Below are 13,338 nucleotides of genomic sequence, written 5' to 3'. Positions count from 1 at the left end.
TTATCACAGTTTTGGAGGCCCTGAAATACCAGGATAGCACCAAACCCCCCCCAAATGACCCTTTTTTGGAAAGTAGACACCCCAAGGAATTTGATAAGAAGCATTGTGAGTATTTTGCAGATCTCGTTTGTTGCCACAGGTTTCTGGAATATGAAGAAAAAAAAGAAAAACATATTTTTGATTTTCTTTTTTTATATTTAAAAACCTAGTGAGAAAAGATTAGATCTGCAAAATACTCACCATGCCTCTTTTTAAATTCCTAGTGGTGTCTACTTTCCAAAAAGGGGTCATGGGGGGGGGGGGGGGGTTGGTGCTATCCTGGCATTTCAGGGCCTCCACAACTGTGACAGGTAGTGAGGAAGTGAAATGAGGATGTTACGCAGCTTCAGGCTTTCAAAGTGGTCATTGGATTTCAGGCTCCTGTGTGTGGCTAGGCTCCCAAAAAGTCTCACATGTGTGGTATTACCATACTCGGTAAACGTAGCAAAATGTATTTTGGGATGCAATTCCAGATATACACATGGCATGTGTGAGTAATATATAATTTGAGTGACAACAAAAAATGTTTTTGTAATTTTCAAAAAAGTTGTGGAAAAAAATAAATCTTCCATGGACTCAACATGCTGTTTTGCTTCGCGTCATTGAACTGTTGTATAACACTAGTCAGACAGTCTAACAATAATTCAGAAGTCAAGAAACGTGAGACATCAGATCTGTATGTATTCTTTGCTCTGAATAACTTTGTAAAACTACAACATAAGCACAAACAAAACATATGTGTCAGTACATTAAACATTATACAACAGCTTCATCCCATCAGTGAGTGCACTCACGGACAATTCCACCATAAGTCCAGGAATAGCTTGGAGCTCCACTGTATGCTACTTGCTAGTTTCAGAAGCAGTCACGAAATGGAGGATAGGAAGTTCCAGGTTAGAGGTTATTGCCTCTATGTGAAAATTACCACTTCCTGACAAATCCTGCTATAACTAGGCATAATAACTCTAACCAATAGATGGCAGCAACATCACATAACATTACAGTATATTACATACATTATTTTCAACAATATGGGCAGAACACATGCCTCTCAGCAGATATCTTAGGGTATCTACTTTCCGATAAGGGGTCATTTGGGGGTGTTTGTACTGTCCTGGTATTTTAGCACCTAAAGAGATATGATAGGCAATCAGAAAGTAAAAGCTGTGTAAATTCCATTATCTATACCATAGTTTGTAGATGCTATAACTTTCACACAAACCAATTACTACGCAGTTATTGGGATTTTTTTTACCAAAGACTTAGCAAAATACATTTTGGCCTACATTTATGACCAAATTTAAGTTTTTTTGGATATTATGACAGAAATGAGAAAATCTTGTTTTTTTTAAAAAAATTCTTTGTCTTTTTTTGTTTATAGCACCAAAAATAAAAAGCGCACAGGTGATCAAATACATCCAAAGGAAAGCTCTATTTGTGTGAAAAAAGGACATAAATTTTATCTAAGTACAGTATTACATGACCGTGCAATTGTCAGTTAAACTAGTGCAGCGCTGTATTGCAAAAAGTGGCGTAAATTGCAGTATCTATACCATAGTTTGTAGATGCAATAACGTTCACACAAAGCAATTAATATACACTTATTGGGATTTTCTTTTACCAAAGACATGTAGCAGAATACATTTTGGCTTAAATTTATGACTAACTATGAGTTTACTATATATTTTTTACAGCCGAAAGAAACAGATATCATTTTTTTTTTAATTTTGTCTTTTTTTTGTTTATGGTGCAAAAAATAAAAAGCGCACAGGTGAACAAATACCACTGAAAGAAATCTCTATTTGTGTGAAAAAAAAGGACATTGTTTGGGTACAGCATTGCATGACCGTGCAGTTACCAGTTGAAATAGCGCAGCACCGAACAGCAAAAAAAAGGCCTGGTCAGGAGGGGGGTAAATCCTCTGGAGGACAAGTGGTTAATATACAGGATTTATATAGCACCAACAGTTTGTGCAGCGGTTTACAAAATGAAGGCAGACATTACAGTTACAATACGATTTGGTACAAGAGGAAACAGAGAGCCCTGCTTGTTAGAATATACTGTAAGTCACACACTATTCTCTAGACAAATTCTCTAGAGTTACTAAATTGTAGTAGTTAAGAATAAGGATCTATATGGATAGATTAAGCTATACCTGGTAGTCTGCAAACAAGCCTTAAGCAATGGCACAGATGAAATTAATGGCAATGGTAAATGGTACTGTAATAACTTTCTTACAACCAGTATACTATGCTGCAATAGTACAGTTTAGGGATGACTATGATAAGACCTAGGTCTGCTGCAATCGTACCCATTTCTTTAGGCAGTGAGTGAAGTCCTTTCAGAGCAGCTTGTCTAAAGAGACAGTCCTTTGCTGTAGTTCAGCTAACTATAGTTGGGACCCACGCTTTACGGTGGTGCACATAAGTACAATCCCAGTAAAGTCTGCATGCAGTGGTAAGGGCTGCTAGTCAAATGTCCAGTCAATAAGTGCTCAGTCTCTAATAACAAGGACAGATCAGTGGGAGTACTGCCCCCCCCCACCAATTCCAGTGATATGGCAGCAACGGTTCTGTTGTTCGGATGTTCTCTGGATTTGCCTGTAATAGATTTGGTCCTCAGCCCACAAGTAAACTGCATTATGGTCTCTCTGCAACAAAGGACTGTGTACCACCAATAGCTCAGCCTTCACACTCTTTCTCTGGTCCCCAGCACACAGCACCCCAATCTCTGGCTCAGGTTGTGGCCTTGTGTTAGGTGGGTGCACACTCAGAATGGCAGGTCTACTTACTCTGCACACACTGCTACGTTTACAGCCTTTCCTCCTCCCTCACATCTCCTTTTGGTTATTGCAGTTCAATGGTCCATAGGTTTCCACAGCATGCAGGACTTAAACTCCCACAGTCTATGGACTTCCTTTTGGCCTGCTGAGGGGGGGCAGACAATGTTACTAGATTCAGAATGAACAGTTCATTGAGGGCATAGCGAGCAGCACAGTGTCCTCACTCTCTCTCTCTAGCCATGCACCTGGCTACATTAGGATAGCAAAGCCTACATGTACAGGATATTTTATTGGTACACCCAATATAAGCCGCGCAAATACAAACAAAGTGCTCAAGTGCTATAACATATATGCATAAATAACACAAGTAAATAAATACATTAAAAAGTCCAATTCATAAAAGTGAAAACCAAAAAACGTGCTGTGAAATTACTATGTAAGTCCACCATATAACTGTGTATAAGTCCTTCTTTTCAACTAAACCACATGTGTCAAGAATCCACAAACTCCAGTTCAGTGACACCACATGCTCCAAAAACATCACCCCAAATCCAGTGACACTTTCCAGAAATTATGGGTTATCTAACATTGATAAACAGCAACACTTGTGGTGAATATCAATTAGTTATAGTTCTTTCTCCATGTTGGCTGTGCCCTTTTGTAAACAAACATTCATATAATAGTGGGAAATCCTCAATCGAAATCACTCCGCCACAGAAAAGGAAATAAGAAAAAGCCAATAACTTAATACTGCTAAAATTCAATTTATTATAAAACCAGTAACATACTCACAAAAATATAGTTATTGCATGGACAATATCAATAATCCCGCAATGGTGTGGTGTATCGCGTCTGCAGTGTCTCACCCGACCATCCTTGCTGGTGGTGAGTGGAACATCACTTCTGGCAGGGAATACGAGGTGGAAGCCAGTTGAAAAAAGTTGTTGTGCCACTAAGGATTGGGCCACACGATAATTGCTTCCACAATCACAATTCTTATTATTATACAGGATTTATATAGCGCCAACCGTTTGCTCAGCGCTTTACAATATAAAGGAAGACAATACAGCAACAATAGAGTTCAATACAAGAGGGAAAGGAGGGCCCTGCTCCTTGGAGAAGGCCAAACAAGTTTATTTTGTGATTGGATTAGTATGTGGGGGTCATCAACCTGTTGATCGTGGACAAGTGACAGGTAGATAATGTGCCTTCCTTGCCGACCCCAGGACTGCTGCTCTCTCATATGCTGGGAAGTCGGCAGTGCTGCAAAAGGGGCGGGACCAAGGGAGCACATAGGGGGGCCTGGGCAGCAGAAGGAAGGGGAACCTGTACAGATGGGTGGGAGTGGCATTTACTGGAACTGATACTGTGTAGTTCCCCCTGCAGCAGCTGAAAGCCCAGCTTCTCCTCCTCACCCTCCCGCCACTTTCAGCTGCTGCAGGGGAACAATACAGTGGATCAGTTCCAATAAATGCCTTCCTTCCTGTCCAGATTCCCCTTCCTTCTGCTGCCTGGGCTCCCTTGTATGCTCCCCATCACAGAGCTACCGGCTTCCCCTTCTCTCCCTCACTCCTGCTGCTGCGAGGGATTGTTTCAGGATAGAGAGTGGGGAAATTTTTAAATTACAATTAGTGTCAGTGTATAAATAGTCAATGAGTTTGTTAGCTCTTATGTGGAAGCACTGACTAGGTTGGATACTGAGCCATGGTGATCAGAAACGAACTGTCAAAAGTCCTGCGTAACAAGGTAATGAAACTTTATAAAGATGGAAAAGGACATATAAAGATGTCCAACGCCTTGAATATGCCAATCAGTAATGTTAAATCACCTATTAAGAAGTGGAAAGTTCAGGGATCTCTTGATACCAAGCAAAGTACAGGTAGACCACTGACACTGAATTGCAATTTAAAAAGCCACAGATATGGGCATTAAACTCTAATTGGATTTTTAACCCTTGTGTCACCTTGTGTGTCTGTACCAAGGCCAAACATTCCAGGGTATGTAAACTTTTGATCATGGCTATTTGGGTGATTTCTGTTATTATGATTTAAAAAGGAGCCAAGCAACTATTTGATAATAAATGGCTTCATATGATCATCATCCTTCAATAAAAAAGCATTTTTTGGCATGATCAGTCATATTTTCAATATCAACGCCAAAATTTCACAATTTCTGCTAGGGTATGTAAACTTTTGAGCACAACTGTAACTGAAGCATAGTAAACTATGTTTACTATGCTTCACTTTGTGAAAGAACAGGGAGGCTGTGCAGAGGTCTTCCTGTTTATTCATTCTGTGCAGCAGAGACTGCAGAGATAGAGATTGAGAACTGTGTCATCAATCACTTCCTCTGTCCCAAAAGTGAGACATCAGGGGGCTGTTTATACCCCTTATATATCACCAAACCCTCCCAATAGGGTTGTTAAAAAAAATTGTAAAAAAAATAAATAAAATTGTCATAATTTAAAAATAAAATTGTAAGCAATAAAAAAGTAATACAAATATAAAACTACTGATACCGTTTACTGCTCTACTGACTGACACCATCCACTGTCCAACTGACACTATCCACTGCCCTACTGACACCGTCCACTACCCTATTGACACCATCCACTGACCTGCTGACACCTTCCACTGCCCTACTGAGACTTTTCACACACTGTCCACTGCCCTAATGACACTTTCCTCACACCGTTGCCTGCCCTACTGACACTGTCCACTTTTAAGGTAGGTTAAGTTTATATTTTTACAGTGACATTTTGTTTTATTATTTTTTTAAGTTTTCCTTGTTAGGCCTTGCTAGTTAATTTCTGTCATCAATCTCAGGTTGTTCAGGTAGATTTCCATCTCTCAAATCTTGCCTACCCCTGGTATAAAGGGAAGGGATGCTGATCATTTAAAAGAATGATGATTAAAGTATTACTAAACCCAGGACCCTGCATTCACTATATCTGGTCTTGTGACTTCTATCCGTGTCCAGAAGAGCACATGTTAAAGCTTGTAGGAGGAGTTTTCATTCTGCTCTAGGAGGATGCAGAACCTCTGTCTGGACAGTGCTGATTGGCCCTATGCTGATCACATGCACTCTCCTAAGAAAAAAACAACTCTCTAGCAATACACACTAAACTGAGCATGTGCAGAGTGTCTCCACACAATATGTCTTATCAGGAGATAAGAGGTGGACACTGGAAGAAGAGGAGAATCAGAGAAGTCAGTATTAAACATATTTACACAATACAGAGGATTAACCCCTTAGGTTCCACAGTGAGTATAACAATCATACTTTACTGCATATACAGACTGATTTTACTGTTGCAGGTTTAGTAACACTTTAAGCTGACAAAAACTAATTTTTTGCCATCTGTCATACTCTACTGTAATCAAACTATAGCCCTTTGGTATCAGCATGTAGTTACATTGTGATGATAAGCCTTTTACCTTTACCATCTGCTGGCTGTTTATCAGTACTGCAGCTCCGATCTCTACAGTATACACCTGACACTCGTTTATCACCTACAAATGGAACTTACTTGTCCACTTAGTGCCTGATCAACAGGATTTGTCTGCTCATGAGCTGTATATTGGTGTGTACCTACATTCTGTCTGACTGTTCATGCCTTGGATTATTCTGCTATAAAAGAATGAGGTTAAGGTTAGGTTTGAACCTCACCTGGCTGATTGAGCATTTTGATGAATGCCTAAAGATCTGCCTGTTTGTCAGGAGCTGAACGTCATGTATGATAGCGGTATTATTACTGCTAAGTACAGCTTTCTACAGCTGTCAATGGATGTTAAAGACTAATGTAGTAGGGTGCTGCTGGCTATGTGTTCACCTGCTGCCTCCCTCCCTGCTGATATGAGCTGTACACAGCTTGGATACTCTACATTTGTGTGTGCAGACTCTTCTCACCCCCCCCCCCTACCACTTGCCCCCTCCCCACTGGAAGCTGTGTGTGTGTTTAGGCAGGTGCAGTCTCTTTTCTCCACTGCAGGTGGTGCTCATCCGCAGCAGCACTGCAGAGGGGAAGGACGTCAAGAGGAACATACTTCTCTATGGTTTCCTGGGTCACTGGGGAAGCGATCCAGTCCAGTCAGATACTACAACCCTATGTGCCTCTGACGACCATCTTGGGTCAGGCAGAGTCTATATAAGACCCTGGCCCCCGGGCTTGGTGCACATTTTGCGAGTGGACAGGGTACGGACAGGTTACCCATCTGTTAGGGAAAGTGAATAGCAGTAGGGAAAGGTTCTGAATGAGTAGCAACAAGATTCCTAGGAATCCTCTCCCATTAGGCTCAGACTAGCCACGTCGCAATCCACCCTCAGAGGCCGACACTGTGAACTGCAACAAAACCTGCTCAGCTCTGCTTTTTTGAACAGAACTGTAAGTGTTCAAATCTGGGAATCTTCCTGCGGGGCTGCTTGTATCTTTGATACGTTCCTTCAATACAAGTTTGCTAATTGCAACCAGACTCAGTGTGTTCACTGCTGCTGCACCATGCTGCACCCACCCACACTTGGCGGCAGTCGGCAGGATATGTCACCCGCATCTGGTGCGGAAGGAGGTGCAGGGTCCATCATGGCTCCATTAGGATCAGCCCTGATTTAATGGCTCAAATATCTCCCTGGCTGAGTGGGAGGAGAGACTAGAAAGTGCTGTGCGCCTGTTTCAGTTTTCTGCCTGGCTGATCGTGGAACTGGCTATTAATGCCTTAGAGGACGACTCCCGCCAAGTGGTGATGGCACTGCCAATGAAGGATAAAAATGGGAATATCCTCCTGCGCTTAATATGGATGTGTCCCTATCTTAACAGCTGCTATCACTCTGCCTCAACCAATAAGTCATAAATACCACATATTAAATAGTGAAGCGCTAGAAAATAACAAAAAAACTCCCTATATATCATCAGATGGTACTTATGATGTATATATAGGGAGTTTTTTTTGTTATTTTCTAGCGCTTCACTATTTAATATGTGGTACTGCCAATGAAGGAATGGCTACATTAGAACAGATTGTGTCACATCTGGAGGGCCTGTTAGAGGAAAAGGTATCGGTCCCAGAGCTGAGATGGAGATTCATTGTTCTGAGGCAACAGGAAGATGAGTCTCATACACTTTGAAGTAGCCCTCCGGTATCTCTGGAAACTCTTGAAGAAGGATGTGTGCAGCTCTGCCAACATCACTGCTTCGCTTCAGATCATCTATTGCAAGATCAATTTGTGGTGGGTATAAAAGCCGGCCCAGTCAGGAGAGCCATGCAGGAGTGAATTAGACCACAACCCACCTCTTTTCATGATATTGTGGTGGAAGTGGTTGCTCAGGAACAGGAAGACACATAAGCATCTGTAGCAAGGACAAAGAGATTCGATTCAGTGCACCTGCCAGAGAAGGCCCTTGCTCCTTCACCCCTGTCAGCCATACAAGCGGCGCCATTGAGGTAATTTGCCTGGGACATGGCCTTCCTGAACCATGAACTGGCCTGATTCAAACGGGATTCGGCTCACCCTTATCAGGGCGAGAATCCTTTGACCCAGGACCCTGAGGAGAACTAAAAGTTCTAGCGGTGCAGCTGCTTTGGGCATCTGGCAAAGTAATCTGGGCAGCCTACATTCAAAAGCACACACAGGCTCCCATGAAACTAGTGGTTTCTGGGGCAGAGAGACAACCCCCGGGACAGACCTAAGGTCCTATCCAACCAACGGCCATGGTCGCGCCAAGCCTAGTGGTGGCCTCCCTTGTCAATGACCAGGACCTATACTTGATTGACACAGGCTCAGAGGTCACCATCATGTAGTATGACTTCTATATCCAGCGGTTTGGGACAAGAGAACAACTGGATCCCTCATGTCTATCTTTCAAGGCGGTCAACAATTTGCCTATCCTGGTAGAAGGTGTCACCTGGGTGAAGATACAGATTGAAGACCAGATGGTGCAAAAAGTGGGGGTAGTGATGTCCCGGGCCCAGTAAACTCTGCGGTGCCTATAGTTCTGGGCATGAACGTGCTGAAGGACTTGGACTTACCTTGGATGCTAGCCATATTTGAGCACTCTGGACAGCGTGAGCAGGGTTATGGCCTTTGAGACATGTGACTCATGGTGATTAAAGCCTACAAGGCTAAGCAGAGTGCCTGAAGGAAGCACACGCCCCCCCTCCCTAAGCAAAAGCTACTCCTGGTGCCTCTCCAGGAAGCAGTCTGGTTTCTATCCATTGGTGCTCACAAAAGCTTCAAGGGGCCATGGTGATGATGGAGCCACGCAAGGACTCATTGGTGCCAGGGTAGTAGCTGGTCAGCCACACCTTATCCAAGATTCACAAAGGAAACGTGCTGGTACAACTAATCAACCTGGGAACCAACCCGATCTCGCTTGCCAACAATGCCACCATAGGTGTCGCGTACCTTTCTTGTGAACCTGACGGTACAGGAAGGCCTCTCATGCAGCTTCGGCTCGAGGGCCACTGAAAGTGGAACAGCAACCACGAGTGCACGGCAGGGTATGAGTGCCTGGTCAGTCCTGTACTCAATGCGGGAGTTGCTGGTACTTCGCTGGAAGATGGGATGACCGGGCCGGCTGGCAGCAGAGCAGGCTGGTAGCAGACAGACGTCACAGCGGGGCCAACTAGTAGCAGAGCAGGCTGGCAGTGGAGCAGGCTGGTAGAGGGCAGACGTCATAGCTGGACTGGCTGGAGTCAGAAGGCAGAGGCGGAGTCCAAACACAGGTATTAATCACAGGATCAAGCACAGGAACATGGGAGGGGGGAGCTGCAGATCAAACAGCACAGGCTAATAGTGCTGCTGGGTTTAAATAGTCTGACTGGTGTCAATATTAACACAAATGCGCACGACTATGTGCAGCAGAAGGGCCCTTGCACATCTGAGCCTGCACCGCTGTGCTAGCCCAGAGGCCTTAGCTGCACTATGGTGAGCATCTTCCTGACAATAGGAGACCTCTACATGGTACCTCGTCATTGCATCTCAGAGGCCCAACCAGAGGTGGAGCCTCTGTGTGTCACGTATCTGGTTGGAGGCCAAAGTGACGAGAGGGTTCACCTTCTGGCAAAGCTCCCCTGAAGTTGGGAACAGGGAGTGCTGCACCCAAAGAAGCATGGGTTGTCTGTTATGGAGTATCCTGATCGGTAGAGAGGAGGAGGCACTTGGAATGGACTTGACCTTGGGGTGGTGTGAGCAGGGCGGAACACACTCTGGATGGGCAGGTGAAGTCTTGTTTGTGCTGTGGTACCAGCAGGACAGGTGGAACTCCAGATGCTTAGGCGGATTGTTACAGGAGAGCAGAATAGGAGGCGGAGTCAGGAACCAGAGCCAGGAATCATGCACAGAAGTTCAGTCAGAAGTAGGAGCAAGAATGGTCACAGATCTAGCCAAGGTCATACACAGGAGAAAAGCAGTAAGCGAAGTCCGAATAACAAGCCAGGGTCATACACGGGAGGCAGGCAGTAGCAGAGTTGGTGTAACAAGCCAGGGTCAGAGCCAGGAAAGGAGCCAAGACAACTCCAGGGGCAAGCTGAGTCAGCAATGGGAATCCAAAACTATAGCAACGTAGAAGCACAAGGTAACGGGGCTGATGAACATCCAGCAACTTGTACACCAGAATACTGACTTTAAATAGGTCATTGGGTGCCAGAAACTGTCACGCTTCACGTGCGCCATGGTACCTGCACACAACATCTGTGCGCTCTTGTGTGCGTAATTTAGCGTGGCCATACTGAGTGTTGGCAGATGCACCCTTTCTTCTGCGGTTGATTCTCTGACAGTGCACCCCCCCTGGAGGAGCAGCCTCCAGATGCCCAAATGTGCTTCTTGCAGAAGTCTAGGGGCATGCACATTATTTGCTGGTTCCCAGGAACTTTCCTCAGGTGCGTGTCCTTTCCATTTTATGAGGTATTGGGCCTGCCTTCCCCTTTTTCGACAATCCAAGATAGTTTCAACCTCAAATTCCGTTTCTTCCTTCACTGTGACTGGAGTTGGGGTTGGAGTTTCTCTTCCTGAAAAGGGACCTGAAAAGACTGGTTTAAGCAGAGACACATGGAAAACTGGATGAATCTTAAAAGAGCTCGGCAGAATCAATTAGAATGCCATGGGGTTAATTTCCTTCTTGATCTCAAACGGACCAGTAAATCTTGGCCCCAACTTTTGAGAAGGACAAGACAGTTTAAGGCTCACTGTAGAAAGCCATACATTGTCTCCAACTCTCAGATCTGGATTCTCTCTTCTTGTCATAGAATTTTTTGTAATCCTCTTGTGCTTTCCGCTAAGTTTCCTGGAGAACCCGGCAAGTTTCTTGAATAAACGGTAATCTGTTCGGTACGGCTGGTACTGCTGCCTCCAAGGTGGTATTTGGCAGGAAGGAGTGGTGGAAACCATAATTTGCCCAGAATGGATATTGGTGGCAGTATGGACGGAATTGTTATAAGCAAATTCTGCACATGGAAGCAAGATGACCCAGTTATCTTGAGAAAATGTTGAAAAACATTGCAGGTATAGTTCCAGGGTCTGGTTTGTTCTTTCTGTCTGGCCATTACTCTGTGGGTGTTAAGCGGAGAACATGAAGACCTAAATTTCCAAGAGCCTTCCAGAATCTGGAGGTGAATTGCACCCCTCTGTCTGAGAAAATGCTGCTTGGTAGGCCATATAAGCTTATTATCTCCTTGATGAACACATGTGCTGTGTCCATAGCTGAGGGGGTGCCCACCAAAGGCAAGAAATTAACCCTCTTTGATAGGGGATCCACAACCATCAGAATAGTAGTGAATCTTTCAGAAGGGGGCAGATCCACTATAAAGTTCATGGATATCATCTTCCATAGGTGGTCTGGGACTGGCAATGGTCTGAGCAATCCTCATGCTTAGGTGCAACTACCTTTGCTGCGGTGGCAGGTAGTACAGGAGCTTACATAGTCCTTGCAACCTTGTCTCCGATTAGGCCACCAGAATGACCGCTGAACCAGTTCCACTGTCTTATAGACCCCAAAATGTCTGGCAAGCTGATGATCATGACTGGTCTTGAGAACCTGAAGTCTGACCCTCTGGGGTACAAAAATCTTGTCTTTGTGCCAAAGGAGACCTTCCTGCCCTTCTGAGCAAAGAGGTCTTAGATTCGGGGCACTGTGCAGAGGCTTGTACGATTGAAGTCTTTAGATCAGGTTGAATTAGTAGAAAATTCTGAGAGGACAGGATAGTGCTGGGAGCAGCAGCTTCAGGAGTCTCCGGAAACATGTGTGAGAGGGCATCTGCTTTCTCATTCTTGGACCCCGGATGGTACATAATGTGAAAGTTGAACCTAGAAAAGAATAAGGCCCACCAGGTCTGCCATGGCCTTAACCGCTTGACAGATCGATGCTACTCTAGGTTCTTGTGGCCTGTGAATATAATGATGGGATGTGCTGCACATTTTCTTACCGCCTGGGTAAGGGCAACAACTTGTTGGCACAAAGCCTCTAATGGGGAAGCACCTCTTTCGGCCTTAGACATGCTGGCTGGATGTTACTGTCACATCCTGCTAGCAGACCGAAGTGACGAGAGGGCTCATCCTTGTGGCTGAGTGAAGGTGGGAACAGGGAGTGCCCTTGAAGGTGGGAACAGGGAGTGCTGCACCCAAAGAAGCACGGGTTGCCTGTTATGGAGTAGCATGATGGGTGGAGTGGATGAGGCACCTGGAATGAACTTGACCTTGCAGTAGTGTCAGCAGGACAGAAGACACTCCAGATGGGCAGGTGAAGTCTTGCTTGTGCCATGGTACCAGCAGGACAGGCGGAACTCCAGATGCTTAGGTGGATCATGACAGGAGAGCAGAACAGGAGGTGGAGTCAGGAACCAGAGTTAGGAATCATGCATAGAAGGTCAGTCAGGAGTAGAAGCAAGAATGGTCACTGATCTAGCCGAGGTCATACACAGGTGGCAGGCAGTAGCAGAGTCCATGTAACAAGCCGGAGTCAAAGCCAGGAGAAGAGCCAACACAAGTCCAGGGGCAAGGTCAGTCGGCAACGGGAATCCAGAAGTATAGCAACACAGAAGCACAAGGTAATGGGCTGATGAACAACCCGCAACTTGTACACCAGAGTGACTTTAAATAGGCCACTGGATGACAGAAACTGTCATGCTTTGCATGTGCCATGGTGCATCTGTGTGCGCGATTGTGTGTGCATGCCCAGTCGCATACCCGAGCACCCGCACACAACGTCTGCGTGCATTTCTACGCAATTAAGCGTAGCCACACTGAGTGTTGGCATACATGCACTTTCTTCTGCGGTTGATTCTGTAACATCGAGTTCACCTGCATGTCTTTTGGACTGAGCAATGCGCCCGTTCCAGCATTGGGACAAGACTAGTCACCTGCCAGGAAGTAGTGAGCTGAACTAACTGTTCCAAATGCCAGACACACAGAGTTAGACCAAATAGAGACAGCTCCTACCTCGTAGCCTATCTGTATTCATCCAGAGCAAGGGACCCATCATCACCCGTTGCTCCTGCGGGGGGTAAGAGCTACATTAAGTTTAATCA

The sequence above is a fragment of the Staurois parvus genome, unplaced genomic scaffold, assembly GCF_062004578.1.
Source record: "Staurois parvus isolate SC_StPar_1 unplaced genomic scaffold, SC_StPar_1.0 ptg000346l, whole genome shotgun sequence".
Lineage (NCBI taxonomy): Eukaryota > Metazoa > Chordata > Amphibia > Anura > Ranidae > Staurois > Staurois parvus.
This window is presented reverse-complemented; position numbering follows the sequence as displayed.